The 20,578-nt window shown below is 44.5% G+C and overlaps 1 long non-coding RNA gene across 1 annotated transcript; it reads left to right on the forward strand.

Annotated features, from left to right (window-relative positions):
* The first annotated feature begins 14,984 nt into the window (after positions 1 to 14,984).
* On the forward strand, positions 14,985 to 19,079 carry LOC134141670 (uncharacterized). Its single transcript, XR_009958691.1, has 2 exons — positions 14,985 to 15,113; positions 18,831 to 19,079. It is a non-coding gene; the product is annotated as an uncharacterized LOC134141670 (long non-coding RNA).
* The last annotated feature ends 1,499 nt before the right edge of the window (positions 19,080 to 20,578 follow it).

Genomic DNA, 20,578 nt, shown 5'->3' on the forward strand with positions numbered 1-20,578 from the left:
TAGCAACTCTGTTTTGTTTCCAGCAGCTCTAACCTTATGATATTGCAAAATCACAGGTAAGAAACACTGGGTAAAACTCAGACTCTTTTTGTCCGCAAGAGTCGAAAGTCTGGATCTGGTGATGCATATTTATATAATAAAATAAGCTCTGTAGTAATTCTGGCTGCTATAACTTCGGTTTTATGCAACAGATTCACAGGAAGCCTGCAAAGCACAAGTTAATTTTCACATACTGTTAGCATTTAGTATTTTCTGATGGGGACATCTGAGGATTTCCTATGTCCATACCTGAATATATTAATATTTTGGAAGAAATTCTAAAAGAAATAACATATGTAGCTGCAGGCATACTGAAGATTGTATTTAAATACCTGAGTTGAAATTTAACAATATAGCATCCATTAGCAATCTTGAAAAACACACACAATCTCTGCACTGATGGGAATCAGGGTCACGTTAACATTTGCTTAATAAAAGACATATGCCTTTATTTAAGCAAATGCTGTTAAAAAACCCAGGATGTGTTGGAATAGCCAGCTGCATTTCCATCCCTTTTTTAAGATAACACTTTCCTCGTCTTTGGTGGCTGCTGGTGAGTAGCCGGCCGGTGCTCGGGTGCATTTTGCCGCCTCTGAACTCAGCTGCGGGATCACCACCACGCCAAGCGCGCGGGCCTGCGTGCTGCAGAAGAGGGCTCCCGTGCCAAAGACAGCACATGCCCCGAAATGGTTATTTAACGCGGCATCCCCAGCGCATTCGTAATCCTTGTTTATCTTACCCTGCGTTGCTTAATAGCCAGTGAGTAAGCGCCGTTCTCCGCCACCCACTAGCATACTTTCTGTATTATTTAACGCGCTGTGAAACCTCCACCGCTCCCCTCGCCCTCCGTGAGGCTACGAGTAGGCCTGCCCCACGCAGCCGTGCCCCCGGCACGTCTTGCAGGAGCTCAGCCGGGAGCTCTCGCCGCCCGGGGAGAAGCTCAGCGCGCCCCGGCGTCTCCGTAAACGCTCCGTTCGGGCAGAAGGCGCTCCGGCTCGTGGGCTCCCTTCGCCCGGGCTCTTCCCGTCCTCTGGCTGCCGGGCACCAGCTGGGCGGCCGGGAAGAGCTACCCAAGTTTTCCACTCACTTGCGCGGTGGTGGCACAGCAGCTGCACGGGGGAGTTGCATAAATTGCCCGGGCTACGTAAGCAATGAGACTAGCATTTACGTGAGAAAGCACGCGGGATCCAGGAAACGGAGATAACTGGAGGGAAAACGCTCAGGACTAGTTGCTGGGCGATAGCGAGCAGATGCACGAAACGAGCCGCAGAGCGGCCGCGGAGCCGGCGGGACGGGGGCGGGCGGGAGGTGCCCGCGCCATCCCGCGGCAGCTGCAGCGCGGCGGCCCAGGCCCTGCCCGCGGCGCGGGCGCTCGCTGGTGCCGAGCAGGCGTCCGTCTCGAACCGGCAGAGACGCCGCTCTGGGTCGCCGCGCCGGCAGGCGTGTCCGTACTACGCCTGGATTTAAATCAGGCAGAGAACTGCTTAGAAGGAGAGAGCATAAACACCTACTAGATTTTTTTTGCAGGGCGGTTAAGGTTTTTAGTTTAAAAATAATCTCTGTTTATTTCTCCTGTTAGGTTCCAGCAGTCAAAAGTTTCCCCATATTTTACCGATTTAAGGCTTACACTTTCATGGGTGCCCCATGGAGAACGTCTCATGCAGTGTAATACGTACTGCTCGACCAAGCAGTCTTCAGAAGCAACGAACTCCTTTAGGTGATGAATACCCTTTGCTAGTCCCTGGCAGAGGGAGAACAGCCCACGACAAGCGGTTCCTAGGCTGAACGACGCAGGCGCGGGCTGCCGCAGCCCCGCGGCCCTGCGGCGCTCGCCGAGGCCAAAGGGAATCGCCCGCCGGGAGGAGACGCGGCGTGAGCCGAGCAGCCTGTCCCCTCGAGCCGAGAAAGCGGCAAACAGCTAACGCAGCGGACCAGCAACGCCGGGAAGAGGCGTCCATTCATCACCCGGTGCAAGTTTTAATACTAAATGAATTGTTTTTAAGTGAATAAACCCTCGTCCTGAAGCTGTCTAGCTGTATCTGGCTAGAGGTGAAATTCACTTTCTTTGTGGATGAGTTCGAGATGAATATTGGGGTAACAGCAGTATTACCTAAATTACAGGCCAGAAGAATTTGTATACTAAAAAATATTAAATGCAGGTATGCTCCAAAGAGGCAACTTCAGCTTTTGCTCATGGCTGTAAGAAGTCACATCATTTGAGAAGATCGCTGCAGCTGAAACTCCTGCTACTGCCCAAGGAAAAAGGCACAGGACATTTCTGCGAGGAGAGATACTTCTCTTCAGAAACAAAGATATAACAATATGCAAATTGTACACAGATTTGGAAATGATTTCCTGCCTGCAGACACACTAAAGATTTGACCAGCCGGCAGAACAAAATCCAGAACTACACTAGATAAACCAGCCTGACTAAAAAGAGTATTGGAACAGAGTAGTGTTGGAAGAGTAGGTAACATACTAAGATGTGGTGTCCACGGTTATGGTATAGGACAAGTGAAACAGAAGAACCCATATCTGAACTGGAAAAAGACTGGTCTCTGGAATAAAATTGGAATATATTTATTTGCAACGTTCGAAAGGAAGTGTCCTCTGAATTTCCCAGGACTTACACGCTTGCTCCACCAAGATAGCCTCTCCAAAGGATATAAAACATGACCAAGTGATTGCATTTATGAGAGCTATTCTGACAAGACACTGCATAGCTCATCTAGTAACATCGCACAGCAGGTTGTGACCCACTGGTGGTAATAATCATGAGAGGTGAAGTAACTTAGAACAAATCCCTATCACAACCACAGCTAATGGATTTACCATCCTCTCACAAAGTGGAACCAGATGTTTTGAGAAAGACTTCTACACCCACGTGACATGAAGGGGCTAAGGGACTCATCCAAATCTGTCGATTAATTTAGTTTAAGCTCTTTTTATGTGTGTTCACTGTGACTTAAACGTTACGTACTAAACATGATTACTGCATTTCTATTTGATGAGAAGGAAGATATGGTAAACATATCTTGTTTACCATAGTGACCAGTGAAGTGATTTCTTGAGCCACATGGATCTTGATTAATGGACATACCTTTGGCTTTGATGATTAGTGATCAGTTCGTCTTGAACTAGCCTAGTATGATTTGTTCAGCTTTTATCCCTTAAGCGAAAGAAAGTTGTTTTCAGGGAAAGTGTTAGGGGAAGTACGATATTTACTTGCTCTATTTTTTCTCCCTAAGGCTCCAGTGGATCTATTCATGCCCATGGCTGAACGCAGGCTACTGGGCTGGCGGGACCTTCAAACCAGCTCTTCTTATGTTCCCTTCCTGTTTTGTTAACAAAATTTTAGGGATGATTCAAAAGGAGCTTCTGAATGAAGATGGATGGAGAAAGCATAGATAGATTTGTTTTCCTTGGAGAGCAGCCATATGTAAATAGTACAATTAGTTCTGGAAGTGAGGACTGCAGCTTCGCTGTGCTCCCAGCCACCTTCCCTGTAGTTCAGTCTTTGACATCTTTCCAGGGAAATAGCCTGAAGTCATGGGAAATTTTCCGACTCTTCACCTTCTGCAGAGAATCACTGACAGCAGTCTGTTTTGTCTGGTGCACTTCAGATTCTCTTGAAATGGTCTATCTGTAATTAACTTTTTCTGGCACAGAATGAAAATAGACCTGTTGACATTCAATTGCGTTTGAACACCTCAGAGAAATACTGGGTAAAACTAAGCTTCTGCCAATAATTGCATGCTCCAGGCAAGATCTAGACTGCTACAATATAGTATAAATGATGGTAGACAACACAAGGAAGAAAGGAAGAGAGGATCTGGATGTTATTTCCTCTTCATATCTTCCCATGAATTCATAATTAAAAATGACTGCATTTTTTTTTGCAAAGAAAGAAAATATTGTATCATCCACCTTATTTCTTAACTCCAAAGTTATTAAAAATGATAATAATCTAAGGCAAAGGATATATCACAAGAATACAGTATTTTCAGTTTGATCATGTCTAACTCAACAGATATAGAGAAGGTTGTTATCCAATATTAAAAATTAATACTATAAATAATTCCAATGTTGTATAACTAAGAACAGTAAGATTTTAATTGCCTTTTGGCAGTTTTAGATTACGTGTCGTATTGCACTGCATCTGCGTTCTACAGATGTTGAAGCACAAAGGTTTTTTCCAGTGGGTAACGGTTTGGCAGCATTTGTGGAACATTTGGGAGTGTTAAAATTCAGAACATGTTCGTAAGAATCCGGTACCATATCGATGTAATATTTTTTGTATTTAGTAACAATACATATTGTTGTGAATACAACATGACAGTACTCAGAGCATCTTTTCAGCAACCTATTTATAAGGGCTAAAACCTGTTTCTGTCACCTATTCTCTTGCTGCGTATCCTGCCACATTGAAATCCAAGAATAAGCTGTTACTAGCAGCATTCTTACATGAGGATAGGGAGGGAAGGCAAGGATCTACTCTTTTTCATTCAGTCTTCATCTAGCAGATCTCCTTATTATAGCAATTGAAACTGAGCAGGAATTTGTCTCACGGGTAAATTCTACTTTTTTTTTTTTTTTGTTTCACATGATTTTGAAGAATTTCTGAGTTTTTAAAAAGGCAGCAGAGTACATAAGGTGTATGAAACTGTTAGGAAGCTGGGAAACAAATAGGACTGGCAAGATTAATGTTGAGGATTTAATTCATTGTTTGAGGAGTTTTTGATGTTGTATTCAGCTATATAGTTCTGTACCATTATTTTGAATTAAATTAAAACATTTGTAGAATTATCTGTCTTACCAACACTTCTGTATTGACGTGGCTCTGCTATAGCCATTATGATTTTCCCCTGGGAGGAGCTAGCTTGATAGGTTGCTAGTTTGAGTTAAATGACTTAAATGATAAGTGGCATTTTGTTCTTATTACACTAAGAAAAGTCAATCAATATAAAGCACATCAATGCATTAATGTAAAAGCAGAAACCAAAGAAAACTGATATTAAATGGAAATTTAGAATCCATTATATTGAACACTACAACTCAATTTCCTGAACTGGAGTTGACAAACCACCTGTAAATGTCCAGCAGGGAATAGTTCTGCACTGATTACACTGACTAGATGATTTAATAGGTCTTTTTCCTTTCTAATACCTATGAACATATGAAAATCAATGGCAGCTCACTTAGTGAAAGTACCTGCCCTCTTTTGCTCAGGATGTATGGGTGAAGCTACCTTGATGAAAGGGCCCTAACGGAGAAACGTCTGCATGTTACTTCTGTGGGTGCAAGCCCTATACAGGCCAAAATCCAGAAGGATTTCAGTTTCAACACGGGAAAAAAAGCTCCTCCTTTCCCACAGAGGCTCCTGACTCAAGGCTGGGTGGGGGGCCAAGAGGGTGGCAGTGGTCCCCAGGGAGAACGTGACCAAGTGCTGCTGTCACACTTGGCCCATGCTGGGACTCCATCCTCTTCAAAGCTGCTGACAGTGGGGCAGGGGGAGAAACACGGGGTTTCTCCCTGGGGGTAGGTGCTGGGCTTGGCTGGCAAGAGGACTTCTCCACTCGAGAGCCTCGATAAAACGTGACTTCGTAATATGCCAGACAGAGCTGCCACCTGAATTTATCCAGGTTGGTTTTCTCCTAATCACACTGTCCTATGGACCAGAAGAAACTCACATTTGAGGAGCAGGAGCAGATGTTTCCTTTGTATTTCCAAGATTTTGTTGTATTTTTCATTTCTAAGCTGTCATTTCATTTAATTTCCAGTAGATGCTACTCTATTCTAGATGCTCACCACAGCCAGTAATCACTTCTTCCGTGAACATCAGGCCTCTAAAGCGATTTTTCTTTGTGTATTTTCACAATAAAGGAAAACAGTTTTTAACAATCAAAATTTGATCAATGGTATGCAACTGATTAGTTAACAAGCCAAAAGGAAGGAGGAGGGGTATGAATCAGATCCCTCAATACTTCCTGCCTGATGAAGCCAGTGTTGAAGAGCTAATACAGCCGTGGATTCCTTAATTTAAATACGTTTTTGGTAAACAAGAAGAAACTTGTTTTCTGGAAGAATCTTTACAAACACAGTCCATACAAAAGTGGTGCAAATTTGGCCACACGTGATTTCATGTTCCCATTTGTATTATTTAATATTACTCGCACAGCTTATTTTTGACTCAGTTTGATGTCTTTTCACAGAAAGGAGTGTGTCAGCTTTGTGAACCCTTTTCATTGAAGACAGATTTGTAGGTACCTTTGCAAAATCCTTTGGGACAAGAGACGTAGTTTAAGTATAAGAAGACCATTTCTTAGCCATTTTAATTCATATATCGCTTGAATGCTGTGGACACAGATGCCTGTCATCCATTAAAAAGTATGGAGAATCTCCTCACGCGAGTCTGACCGTGCTGAAAAGTAAAGGTAAGTTCTTTGCCAAAATCTGCATTCACGTTATTCATAGTCATGCTTTTTGCATGTTCATACTGGAAATATTAATCGGGGAAAGACGTGAGGCCCGCTGTCCCACAAAGAGCAAGCTCAAAGTATCGTTCCGGATGAAAAGAAGGAAGACGCTTCCTTTCCGTGAGAGCTTTGCGCCGACATTCAGCGCTCAGTAGGATAAAAAGCAGCAACATCTGCTCACAGACTTCTCCGGTCACGGCTCTCTCCCCCTTAACGGGGACATTCTGCACAGGCGCTGCAGGACGGCGCCGGGGGACAACAGGCAAAATGCCACCGCCTCGCGCGGCGCCGGTCCCACCGCCGGCGGAGGTGCCAGGCACTGCCCGCAAGGCGCCCGCTGGCCTCAGCCCGCGTGCCAAAAGTTAAAATTCATTCCTCCGCGGTGTGTCCTGTGAGTAGTTTTCAAGGAGAGACGCACACACGCACGCTGGCCAGTAAAACAACAGTAGAAATTCTGCAAAACTAGTAAAAAGGGGACAGGAAAATGAGGAAGTGTGGATTAAGACTGTAATAAGTAAACCTACAGATAGTATTAATGAATAATGTTAAACAGCGAAGTTTTACTAATATTGTGTATTTCTACAGCAACTCGTCTACAGCTGTCCTAGCTGGATTTTCTTCCTCCCTGATACTTTCGGTAAATTCTAAAATAAGTGGCAGAGTTAACTTAATCTTTTATTTAGGTAATAGGAAAAGGTTGCATTAGAGCTTTCCTGAAATAAATGTAAGTGTACTTTAAACTGAACGTATGATGGCAATTCCACATTCAACTGGGAACTACACTAAATACAGCTTTGTCAAATCTTGAGCTTTTATTGCAAGTGTCACATTATCTGACCTTTTCCTTAAAGCTCTGGTTACCAGAATCATGTTTTTACGTGAAAATCTCAGCTTTTATTAGGGAATGAGGGTTTCCAGCTCTGATGGCTGCAGAGGAAATGTCAGTAGCAAAGGCTCCTAAAGCAATGAGGGGTGCCCAAACAGCTGCTATTAAAACAACCAAACCAAAGCCCCCACCTTCAGCTCTTTGGGCACCCGTGACTATGAGTGCTACGGACGGCGCAGCTGCGCAGGAAGGCACACGGGTAGGATGGTGGTCCAGCCCCCCTCCTTACACGAGCGCTGGGCTCCCTGCCCGAACCTGCTCATGTGTACTTCTAGGTATCATCATACATCCAGGCTCTACCACTTAATAATGATGCTGAAGCCCACGGAAGACACTTAACTCCGTCGAGCTATGATTAATTTAACTGCCACGGGATTATTTGCGCATCCGATGATAGCTTTTTAACCCGAACGCCGGCGGCAAGGCCGTAACCTCACTACATTACGCTGGCTCCCTTCCCCACCCTAACCCACGCCGCTCATCGCCGTCTCGCTGAGCGGCGCTCCTCCTCCGCCAGCTTCCCACAACAGTTTGCTGCTCATCTGAACTCAGCTGCTTGAAAGATAATGTCAAAAGCAACCACTGCAGAAGCGAGCTTTGCAAATAGGATATTGTCGCCTTGCGTAGAAGATTCTCACGCGAAGCATTCGACCAAGCTTAATTCTGCACCAGGAGGAATAGGGATATAGAAGCATTGCAGCGAGCAGGGCATGCAGGCGGCCTCCAAACCGTCAGGGGAGCTGATCCTGCAGGCGCTCCGGGGGAGCCCGAGGCAGAGGCGCGGAGGCACCACCAGCGCCGCCGCCGGCCCCTGCGCCTCGCAAGCGTTGCACTGCCTCCGTGCAGCGCTGGGCGGGGAGATGGAAGGGTTTTCCTCATTTTATTTTAAACCAAAGATTATGGGCTAGCTTGAGAAAGGAAGCAGACGGGGTAAGTTCTGCCATCACTTGGCCATGATAATCCTGAGCAAATCACTTAAACACCTCGCGCTGAGGCTACCCGACCACAGCAGCCGGCCGCCCTCGCAGCGGTGTGCGGAGAGCACCGGCAATTTAAGGTTCTTGAGAATAAACTGCTCAAACAGGGAAGAGTGTTATTATTTATCGATGGTTTCTTCAGCATTTAGTGCTTTCCACAGACCATCGTTCAGCAGGGAAAGACAGGGGATGCAGCAGTTGTGATCTTTTCCCTTCCATGCAGATGGTAACCTAGGTGATATGCAAACACATTGGCTTAAATCAAAATAGAGCTTTACTCCTCACTAATTCCTGTTCACACACAAATAATGATTGCAATTAGAAAGGTCTAGAAATACTACTCAAACACAGAAAGCAAAATATGAGCTGTGGTAGTGATTCTCATACAACTGCACATTTAAATAAGATAAGATTAGAAATAAGCTCTTTTAGAAAGCTAACTAATCTATTAGGGGGAATAAGCAAGCTTATATTATTAGGAAAAAAGCAAACAAGCTTTTACTATTATTTGCTCCATTTTTATGGAAGTGTTTTTAGCCACATTTTGTGATGTCTGCTCAAGACATTAATTTTGAGGTGATAAATGAGAAAGCAAAACAGACTTTTCCAGAAAAATGGAAGACATCAGGCTTATGCCTCAGGTACACTATAATTAAGCCATCAATTATAGTATGCACTATCTAAAACCCACAGGGCTGTTTTTCCCTTTACAGCCGGATGCAGCATAAATAAGGTCCTTTGTACAACGTCTCCGCCATTGGTTTTAATTCAGTGCTATATTGATTAGGTGCACGCACGGGGGTTTTCTCCAAAAAGTTTATGATATTTGAACATAACATTCTTGAAAGCAAGAAGCACTTGTGGCTTGTGTGAGTAACATCCTAGCTGTCACTCAACACTACACCAGTATTTTTACGCCCGTAGCGGCCCTGTGGCCGAGGTGCCTTCCCACGTTGCATGGCTGCTCAGCTTGGAGCAAGGGGGTGATGCTGCGCTGCAGCCCCAGTTTATACTACACTACATTTGTGCCTGAACCGAGGCTCATCGTACTAAGCAACTCCAGAGCCAGGCAGGAAGAAACTGCAAAACAGATAGCTCAGGGAGTCAGCAAATGGGGAATTTCAGGTTTGGATTTTTGACTGGGTAACGCAGATTGTTAAGTGCCTAAAGAACCAGAAATGTCAAATCTTTTATAGCAGTAACAGGGATTCTTCTTTTTAAGCTCCAGTTTCTATAGATGTCTTAGACTTTCAGGAGCAGTATGAAGCGAATGCTGTTGCACAACTGTGTCTTGCTGATTGCATTAAAAGTAGGGATGTGGGTGGGGAAAGTCTGGTTACACATATCTGACAGGAACCCTGAAGGATGTTGTAATAACTACAGGGAAAAAAACATCTGCTCGTTAGTGAAGCTGCTTCATTAGAGAGACTGAGGAAGAAAGCACAAGCAGGAACAAGCCCTGAATGGAGGCTGCTCATGCCTGAATACCCATGCCAAGCTGGTGGCCTCTCCATTCATCACTCTGGGGTGTCTGGAGTACCCCTGGCCTAACATGTCCCATCACAGGTTTCTCAAGATCCAAATGGTGTTGAGTCTGACCTCTCACTGGCCCACTTTCCTCAACATTGTCCTTTGGCTTAAGGCCCAACATCTCACTCCTGGGTTTCCTCTGGGTTCCTGAACCACTCCACTCTGGTCACCCATTTGGTGGTCTGCAAACACACCTCCTCCAAGAGTAGAGGTACAGGGAGAAGCAACCCTTGTGCCTCAACAGAGCCCTCAAATATTGGCTGTCCCCTTGGAAATCCAGGAGACAGCTGAAGCAGATAAACTACACGCATCTACCTAAACGATGACTGCCACTGCCCAGTTCTCCCTCCGCATCCAAACGCGGTGGATTCAGCAGTGTTTCTGTTCCAGTGTGCCTGCATCCCCTGGGCAGCCTCAGTCAGGAGCTGCTGCTCCTCTGCGCTACCCAGTCCAGCGCTTCCCAGTGCCTGCACTGAGCAGATGGTGTTTGCTCTGACAGGCTGCGCTTCTCTCAGAGACCACTCAGCAGCTGCTCGCAACTCCCACCTCTCCACAGCCCATCAGAAGATCAGGAGTGAGGAAAAAAAAAATAAAAGAAAAAGAAAGAAAAAAAAGATCACAAAAACTAGTAGCAAACTATTCTTCATGACCGCTTGGTCTTCAGAAATGTATTACCACATATTCAGGGCCTTCCTGGTTTCAGTCCATAACAATGCACTTTTTGGAGGACCACAGTTTGTCCTCCACAGACAGGGACCTGTAGATCTTATAGTCTGACAGTCTCAGAAAAGAGACCATTGTGTTCCCTTCATCCAGTCAGAAAGGGAGGAAGGAACTGAACACCCCAGGGTAGTGACTTCTACCAAGCAGCCACACAGGAGGACATATATTTTCCTGTGAAAGCAGGAACATTGCCCTCCCAGATCTCCTCATGAACATTGCCCTCCCAGATGTCTTCATGCCAGTGTGACCTGTGCTCTCAGCTAGAACAGGTGAGCTGCTAGGGAAGCGAATTTCCAAAGATGATACATTAACAAGAGTCTAAGAGATGATGCAAACATTTCAGCAGTCCCTTGTTCAGGTTTCCGACTACTTATGTCTTCATCCCTGCTCATCCTGGGCATAGACTAGCTCAGTCTTCTCCATTTCCCATGGCTCCAGCCTCAGAGCCCCAGGGAACTTCTCTGTCCTCCTCTACTGCTGGCACCACACAGGAAAGCTGCAGCCAGGTCTGACACTCAGCTTTCAGTGCTCTTCCCTTAGACTTAATTTCTCTAGCTTTTATCAGGATATTCCAGAACGCGACTCATAGTGTTCCTGTAGATTCTGGACCATTTTTTGCATAAAATTTTGTTTCTAGCTGTTCCAGTTGCCTTCAAGCACTCTATCACAGCCTTTTATTTTCCTGAAGGCCTTGAAATTGCAGAATATGCTATTTCCCATCCATTTCCCAGACTGCAGAGACCCCTTAGGTTGCTCCTCTCTATGATTAATCCTATTCTCTCTGCCAGAAGTGCCCACTTTTCCCCTTGCAGGGAAGCCATTCATAAGTCTTACTCCTTTGGTAAAGGAGAGACTTATGCAGTCACCTCTCCCCAAGTCTCCTGCAAGCAGGCCCACAGCCATTTCCTTTATGGGGACTGGAGGCGCCAGAAATCTTTCTTTAATCGGGGCAGAAAGTGCTCTCTCGCCTGCCTCTGAAGGACAGATTTGTGTGACAGCTCCAGGCTTGAAGCCTGAGCTTGCCCTGGGACCTGGGACCAATACAGGAGCTGAGAGATGACAGAAGGAAGTGGGACAGGGAGGAGGAGCCCAATGGCAGGGACATCACGAAGTAACACTTGTTAATGATTCATACAGATTTTTTTTGACAGGTAACACCAGTCCCTGGTGTTACTTCCAGTCCTCCAAACCCACTTGCTCATGACGGTCCCATGTTCAGACCGTCCTAAGTGCACATTTCAGATTTGTTTCCTGCTGGTATTTATATGTCTGGCTTCAAAATAGAATTGAATATCTGCAGGAAATGACTGCAGAAAGTGCTGGAACAGGACTGAGGTGAATTCATCCAAACACTCGTTATGGAAAAGCTTTCTTGCAGTATATGCCCAGCTCAGCGCAGGAGGAGGACTGGATCAAGGGACCTCACTGCCCCTTGCGGACATGTTGCGGCAGTTGTTTGCAGGCCAAAAAAAAAAAAAAAAAAATCTGAATCCCATGTTTTCCTACATTTCAACCCTCAGATGTACTTGAGCAGTCTACAATCTTTGACAGGGTTTTATACTTGCAGAAGGGGATTTTATTTTGAACATCCCTTAAATACTCCATGGGTAGGAGTATTTCTAGTTTAGGACTAGTGCGTGTTTTCTGATAAATAAAATCAGCCTACAAAGTGGACCTTTGGACTGACAATCAATACAGGATATATCAGCACTGATGACTCACACAGTCTGCTGTATTTCTGTTATTTGACATGCAGCTATATATACGTTACAAAATATTTATATTGTAGATATTTTTATATCAATGAAGAAATATCTTCTAATATATATTTTCAGACTGGAGGGAATTTGCATGCAGTGACCTGCTGAAATCTTTCTAAATATATTTTTAAGAACTGAAGAGACATTTTGTGACTCTTCTCAGAAGACAGAACTGTAGTGCAAAAAGTATTACTGAACTCTTTGCACATATTTCTTCCAAAGTTACTGAAGAAAACATTAAAAGTAGTAAATAGTGTGAACTTGGACATCTCACCTTGGTTTAATGGACCCTTGGTCTGAAAAAGTAATGCCGCATCCAAATACAAGAGTGTATGCTTTGTTATATTTAAAGTATTATAAAAGGTCAGAGACATCCCTGTGCAAATAGTGGTGGTAGTCGGTAGCAGTTAAGAGGAACACTTTTCCTAACCATGTTAATGTTTAGTCAAATCGTGTTATCCTTCCTTACCCAAATGGAGTACTGGGCCAAATTCTTCTCCCAGGTATGCTTGATATATCTAGAATAAATTCATTAAGTAATAAATTTCAATTCACACCTCCACAGATAAAGCTGGCCCATGAAAAGAGACCGCAGTGTGCCTGCCTATGTGAGGAAGGGAGGAAGAATTCTATCTCTATAGTTCAAGAATCATGTTTTAGGTATAAATTCTGATAATTCACTAGTCCCTACTGACAGTTAACCACAGCTTTGCCAGAAAGTGTTTTTTTTTCCCCAGTATAAACATTAGACAGAGTTGATTTTAATCTATCTGTGCAGACACCAGAATGACTGTTATTTGAACTTACGGGGTACATTCCTTGCCAAGTCACAAACTGCTTTGAAACATTTGGTAGCCACTAGAAGGAAAGAAAGTTCCTTAAAGCATCGTTCTGACTTTTTGTCCCCCCGGGATTTAAGAGCGACGGACAGTTAAGCTCACCGGATGGCTGAGATCCGTCGGCTCAATCAGCACGCTAACGACTTCGTGTCTTTGCGAGACACGGAAAAAAGTGACTTAACAAGATGAAACACGCCATTTCTTCATCTGGTTCTTTGAAACACGATTAGCGTCTAATATTTTGGAGGAACCGGAGCAGGAACCGCGAAAGCATAGCAGGGGGCCTGCGCTCTGCTTGGTGGGGAGCGAAAGCTGCAGGATGGGGCAAACCCATTCGCGTCAAAGCGAGCTGGGAACTCCCGAGGGGCCGGACGGCTGCGAGACATCTGCCCGGCGCTGCAGCGCAACGCCGCGCGGCTCAGCAGCCTGCTAAAAATAAACACAGCTCAGCGAAAGCGCCAGGGCAAAAGCCGAGGGGAAGGCAGAGCCCAAGCGCCCCGCCGGCCCGCGGCTGGCTCCTCGCCCCCTCGCTCGACCCACTAGACCGGCCACATAGCAGGTATGTTTACATAGATCCGAAGCAGACAGTCGGCTTGATTTTAATTTGCCAGAAAGTCAAACTTGCACAATATAGGAACATAAAGATCAAACCAGCAGGCACAAGCTGTACATGTGGTTGTTTTCAGGCCCCCATTAAAAGCTACAAAAATGGCTCATCGCCCAGTACACTTATAGCAGCCTTAAAAACGAGTTGAAGTCCCAGCCCTTTTTGGTGTTGGTGGTCACTAGGTTAGAAAATTGGGTATGTGGACACCCCAGGGTGGCTCAGAGCTTGGCGTTGAAAAGGCAAAAGATGAGGCCATAGCCTAAGAAGGACCAAACTGATCAGACCAAAGGTACATCTGCCCTCGTGTGCGATCTCCAGTAGTGGCCAACAGCCAAAGCCTGGGAAGAGCGCAGAAACAGAGCAGTTTCGTGGCGATCGTTCCCCGGATGCTCTTCCAACCTCCAATAACTTGCGTTTCGGGGCCTCTTGAGCTAAAATTGATATTGTGCTGAATAGCTTCTGCCAGATTTATGCTCTATTGGTTTATTGAGCTGCTCTTCAGTCCTCCCACTAAATTCAGTGGGCACAGTCCTTTGCCAAGGCAGAATTCGGCTCTATGATTAAGAGAAATTGTCCTATTTAAAGGAGAGAAAAACAAATGCTCCAAGAAATAAGATTTTTAGAGATTTTCAACCTTGCAATTTTGTTTTAGAACAGTCTCAAGCATATCGATGTGTAGCTGGTTACTTGGGTAGTCTTGCCCTGAGCTGTAACTTTTTCGGTAGCAGTGTCCTAACACCCAAGACATATTTGATTTGGGATGCTGCACCAAGTCATAGAAACCACAGATATCTACAATGTTGTGATGCATACAACTGACAGAATATTATGGTGATATAGGGAAATTTATGATGTGCCCTTTGATTAACTAATGGGCTGCAGACCCTTAAAGTCATCTAGGGCTATAGGAACTCTTATTTTAATATGCCTTCATATTGACTTCCTGCCTTGAAAGTTCAGGCAAGGCTTTAGACTGTCAGCCTACCCCTGGTATTATTTCCAGTGACAGGCAGGTGTAATTAACTTGTATGCTTATTGTTTGCACTACTTTATCCTCATTATTTCTCAGATTTGCCATGCAGGCAATAATTATAAAGCCGTAAGGACATGCTGAGTTATGTCTGGAATCTGTTTTAACTTAGAAGAGGCACATACAAGAACAATACCACTACTACAAACCAGAGATGCCTACCTGACAGATTTATGAAAAGATTTCATGTGCTTATCTGCCTTTCTGCTGGTGCTGCATGCTCTGAAAGCTGAACTGCAACAGCTGGTAAGTGTGGAGCCTGTCCTGTGGTCCTTGTGCTCCCTAAATTCACTGGAATAAAATACCTGACTCACCCAAGCCTCTTTTTTCGTTAAGTCACACCAACATTTTCAGCTCATTTGGAGGTTAATGAATACACTAAGAGAATTCACAAAACAGTATTTTCTTCTAACAGTCTTTTCTGAGCATGTCTGGCTTTCCCCATGGAAAACAAAGTAAGATTTTGCTTAGCACTTCCAGTTATGGATTTCCATTTCACTGAACAAGTAGTTCATAACAGAACTTCTAAAAATACAGATGTGGCTTCGCCGTCCCACAGCTAATAGAGAGGGCTGGCGGTAGAATTTAAACACGGATTAAGTACAGATAGTGCTGTACTTTACAGTAAACTAACAAGAACTCCTAACTTAAACTACTACTCGGACAGCAGGCAACAAGGGCCGAGGAGGCTGCTGCTGCTGCTCTCCCGCTCTCGAAACGGGGTCCCCTTCGGTGTCGGGCACCCGTGGGTGCCGTCCCCCGGCGGAGCGCCGCGCTGCTCCCAGTTACGGCGCAGCAGCTGCTGGCGCGAGGGCAGGGGCGCGCCCGAACCGAAACCCTCTGCGGCGCGGCGCGGCACGGCGTGGCACGGCGTGGTGCGGCGTGCCGGCCAGCCGGCTCCTCGCAAAGCCTGGCCAAACCGCAGCGGCCGCGGAGGGGAGGAGCACGGCAGCGTCCTTGGGCGAGGGCAAAGAGAGGGAGCAGCTCGGCCACCACCTGAGCTGCTCCCAGCGGGCACGTCGGGCGGGCTCCCGGAAAGGGGAGCCCTCGCGTGGTCCCCGCTGGCGCGTGCCGCGGTCGGGCGGGTGGACAGCCCTGCACGCTCTTCGTCCTGCTTCCAGGAGGGGAGTAGCTCGTGTGCTCTGACATCAGTTTCACAGCTGCACCAATCTGTGCACGTATTACGTATGTCCCAAGAGGAACGGAAAGTAGGATAGTCTCATTGGACTGTTCTGTAAATTTAAATGGCAAGCTTTGCGGCACTTTTTTGTGACACAAAAATGGCCACTCATACTTTATGTTTGTCTTTAAATAACCGATTCCCAAGATTGCAGTCCAAATATAGCGAAACTTCTATTAAAGAACACCCTGGGCTTCGAGCAAAAATGACTTTCCCAGCAGAGGTGGTCTTTAACTAAAGGTCAGAAAAAAATTATAATTGGAAACCTTATTAAGGTAATTTAAAATACTCAGTGTAGATGCCAGGTGAAGGAATATTTGGTGCAATAAGTACCTAAGTTATTATTTAAAGTCTGTGTAGTTTAAAAGGCTATTATAACAAATGTAACACAGTAGGAGAATATAGCTGAGTTTGTATACATGAACTACAACTTTTACTTTGAAATCCTAGTACTTTATAGATTTAAGCTGGACCAGATTTTTTGCTCTCTCTCTTTTTTTTTTTTTTTTTTTTTTTTTTTTTTTTTTTTTTAAATAGAAGTGGGCAGGCAAAGGTTGGTATAAGGAAAGAATTATTTTAGCACAGAGAAACATTTTCTGAGTCCAGACACGTGAGATGCCATTCCCAAAACTGCAAAACTCCACTTCAAACGAGACACTTCCCCCTCCTTGTAGTAACTCCAGCCTTGTAGCTGATGACTCTGTGTATCAGCTGAGAGATTATTAATATTAAGTAAACCAAGTGCTTCTGGAGTTTCTGCTCTGTTTTTTTGTTGTTGTTGTTTTTTGTTGTTTTGTTTTAACTTTGATATCAAGTGGGTTGATTTAATTTGAAAAGATAAAGAACAGAATTAGTCCATATTGTAGAGGAGGATGATTTCCTCTTAATGTATTAACATATTAGAGCTTGCATAGAGAGCTCAGGTTTTCCCTAGCTGGTATCACCACGTACAAGCAACTTTCCTTTTCAAACATTTTTGTGTGTTTTCCCTGAAGCCAGGCATGCAGTGTGTCCGACACGGCAGCCCACTGACAGAGCCTGCTGCCAGGTGGCTGTGGGAAGGTCAACCTCTCTACGTGGTTCCCGGCCGGGAGGACCAGCACCGGCCCCTGCAGCTCACTGCCACGTCCCGCCACCACAGCACTTGTCCTGGTGGCTTTGCACTACTGCCCGAGGCAGCGAGTGCAGCTTGAGGCAAGCAGCCTTGCAGCTCCGTGCCAGCTCTCCTCCTCATCTGCCCGAATCCCTGCATGAGCCAACTGGCATGAGCTGCACTGATTAGATTAGCAGCATTTGCTGCAAGCGTTGATGACAGCTCGCGGCGGCAGGGAAGCCCTCGCCACCATCGCGGAGGAGCCACCACCCTCCCAGGCGCTGGGGAACTACTAGGAATTACCAGTCTCCGATTTCCCTCTGCCGGGTATTCCCACGGAAAGAGGGATCAGCAGCAATAGATGGACTGGTTTATACCTGCTACCACACACCTTTTCCAAAAAAATCCATCAAAACTATTCTAACTCCAGCAGACTTCCAACTAGGCCACGTAGCACAAGCTGCGCTCAGACATTGCTGGTACCCATCCATGCAGGGTTTTAAGCAGTTGGACTACCTCTGTGCCTGCTCACCACCCTGGGCACTGTGTCTCAGCCCAGCTGCAGTCACACGCAGAGTCAACAGTACAGCACAAGGGCTTCACCAAGAAAAACCAGGAGTGCCAGCAGATGCAGTACATACAGACAAACGTGTATATATATATTTGTGACTTCTGTATGGAGTCCTAAGACAACTGATCAGGTTACAGAAAGGTTTTAGTGACTCACCCTGCATTTGTATAGGAAAGCAAAAACCACAGCAGCTAGCTATTGTCACCCTCAGCAGCCAGCACTGATACTGCAAACAGAAGCTTACCTCTGAAAGTTTTCTGGCTCCATCTGTCCAAACGAGGTTCAGAAGGCTTGATTTCCAGAAGCAGCTCAAATTCTGCACCCGAGTCCAAATCTCTTTCTTTTACTGTCTAGCAGAGTTGGATGCATTCATGAGCTTTCAAGGTTTTCCTCTTCTAGAGGAATCTAAGAAAACCGTTAATTCAGCCCCACTGGCTTAGGTCAGCACTTCAATCTTTGGCTACCAAAAGTGGTAGCAGGTAGCTTGTGAACGCACTAGTGTTAAAAAAAACCCACCATGCCTTCCCCACCCTCAAAAACTTCAAAAACTTCTCTCCTCTTCTAAAATACTCAACAGCAGAACTTTCCTAATTTTAAAATTGCCTCATGATGTGAGTGAGACTTTGGTGCTCTTTGTATTTAATCCAAACAAGTGTGCTCATTCCTTTTTCATTTTAATTGCCCTGCCAGAAGGTATCTTCCCAATGAGAACCTAATTAGAAGTAGCCTGTGGAAGCAGGGTATTGCATCCACCTGGGACAAATTGAAATAAATGTCCTTGCCCTCTCATTGCACTTTAATGTTGCTGTTATATGCTGTTCAAAAATCTTTTACTGTTTGCTGTTGCTCTCTGGCTGAGTTATTTAAAAATCTAGATATATGCCTTTATTTCTGCTCCAAGTGATAAAAGCTATGGAGATATTTCTTTTCCCCCAAATGGTTCACAGTTACAAAGCTAGAATTCAGCAGTGTTCTCATGCATGGACTGTTAGCTTCTATATCTTCCTCTATATTTCAAATATATATTTTGAGGGTGCCTATTTTGTTCCCTAGGTGCCTGTGCCATATATTTTAACAGTAAAATAAAGCTAAAAGACTCAAATCTATCTTTCTCAATAGTTGTCTTGGGAAGAGAGAAAGAAGTTGGGCATTGGGGAGCCTTTGAAAAGCTAATGTGTATTTGCCCTGGAAAACGCAGAAGAGGAAGCAAGTTCCAAATGAAGCTCGGCTCACGAGGAGCGCCGCGCTAGGAGCGGCATCAAGGCTCAGGCATGGAACAGCCCTGTTGTCCCATGCGCTAACAATTTTAGTATTTGTTACTGCTTCCATTAGCTCATTTTAAGACAACAATAAAGCAAGTAATGTGTGTGCATGTGTGTTTAATATACATGATAATCTGCAGAAGTACAATTTACTAGGTTCTGTGGAGGCTTTGCTGGCACTGATCTCTTGGGAAATTCACAGCAATGGAATTTTAAGAAAGAGTTTGGGTTGGTGCTTTTAGTCATAGGTTATGTGAAAGTTTTCTATTCATCATGAAGATTTATTGATTGCTCTAGGACTACGGGATAATTAAATATACAAAGGCTTGGCAGTTATAGCAGAGCATATTCTCTCAGAAATGCTAACAATATGTTAAATTCGAGGAATTCTACTCCTAGTACTCCATGGGGTCATAAGTAAGTTCAGTGTAGTGGATATAAATATACATGACACCATTTAAAAATCAGATACATGACCGGACTATAGTTATTGAATTTATGTCTCACTTATCCATTATTTATTAACATTAGTAATCCCCCCCACACGCTTCCATTTCTCTCATTATTTTATAACTGAATAAAGCTGTATATATGTGTATGTTATTCATGGGGTTTTAGTCCTGTGAGGACTTAAGGGCTAGCATTAAACGGAAATACATCATTCTGCTTTGTGGAAAGTAAATTCTTGCCCCCCTCCCCTCCCAATGCTAACTGTTCAGCTACGAAACAGGTGGCTATCTGCCCTCCAAGTGAGATTTTATTGCTAAAATAAAGTAAAAATTATTTTAAAACAAAGAACACACATCTTTATAGTAAAACTCATTTGTTTTACAATTAGAGAAAAGAGTCACATGGTCCCCCAAAAAACCCGAAGATTTATATATATATTTTGAAAATATATTTAAAAACATAAAAAACTCTATAGTTAAACATATATTATGTTAATTAGTACACTTAAATATAGCTTAATTATATTTACAATATGATGCAGTTGCTTTTAAATTTTAATGCCAATTTCAGTTCTCCCCCCCAAAAAACCATAAAATTATATAAATATACAATAAATATTTATGTTACACAAGGTGAAAATAGAGAACAAGGCCACAGACATAAACTTACATTTGCAAGTCTTTACTTTAACACAGCACTAGGCCTGCTGACATGCATGATATACCTTTGTCACAAACAGACCACAGCAAGATTTTACTTAAGTGACATGAAGGAAAACCAAACCCCCACCCCACCCAAACTCTGTTCAACTAAAACTGCCAAGCCTGTGATTACGTATGCATTAGGGCAGGCAAGTAAGAGCCATGGGACCGCAGTTTAACGCCCAGTGTTGTATTATATAGGTTGAAAGCATCAGTTTATAACTGGTGTATTATGGGGAATGCACTCTAGATGCCTCAGATATGGTAACTCCATCGCGTGGTCCCCCCGCCCCACACACAGACACGGGTTGCACTTCATCTCCTTGGACGTATTTCTACTGGAATTATCTCAATAATCTGGTATATAGCAGTGCAACAAACCACTGTCGTGACCACGCTCGGAGGGGTAGCAACGTCCCCAACACTATGGGCAACGGGATGGGACTAGAAACCT

The sequence above is a fragment of the Rhea pennata genome, chromosome 5 (assembly GCF_028389875.1).
Source record: "Rhea pennata isolate bPtePen1 chromosome 5, bPtePen1.pri, whole genome shotgun sequence".
Lineage (NCBI taxonomy): Eukaryota > Metazoa > Chordata > Aves > Rheiformes > Rheidae > Rhea > Rhea pennata.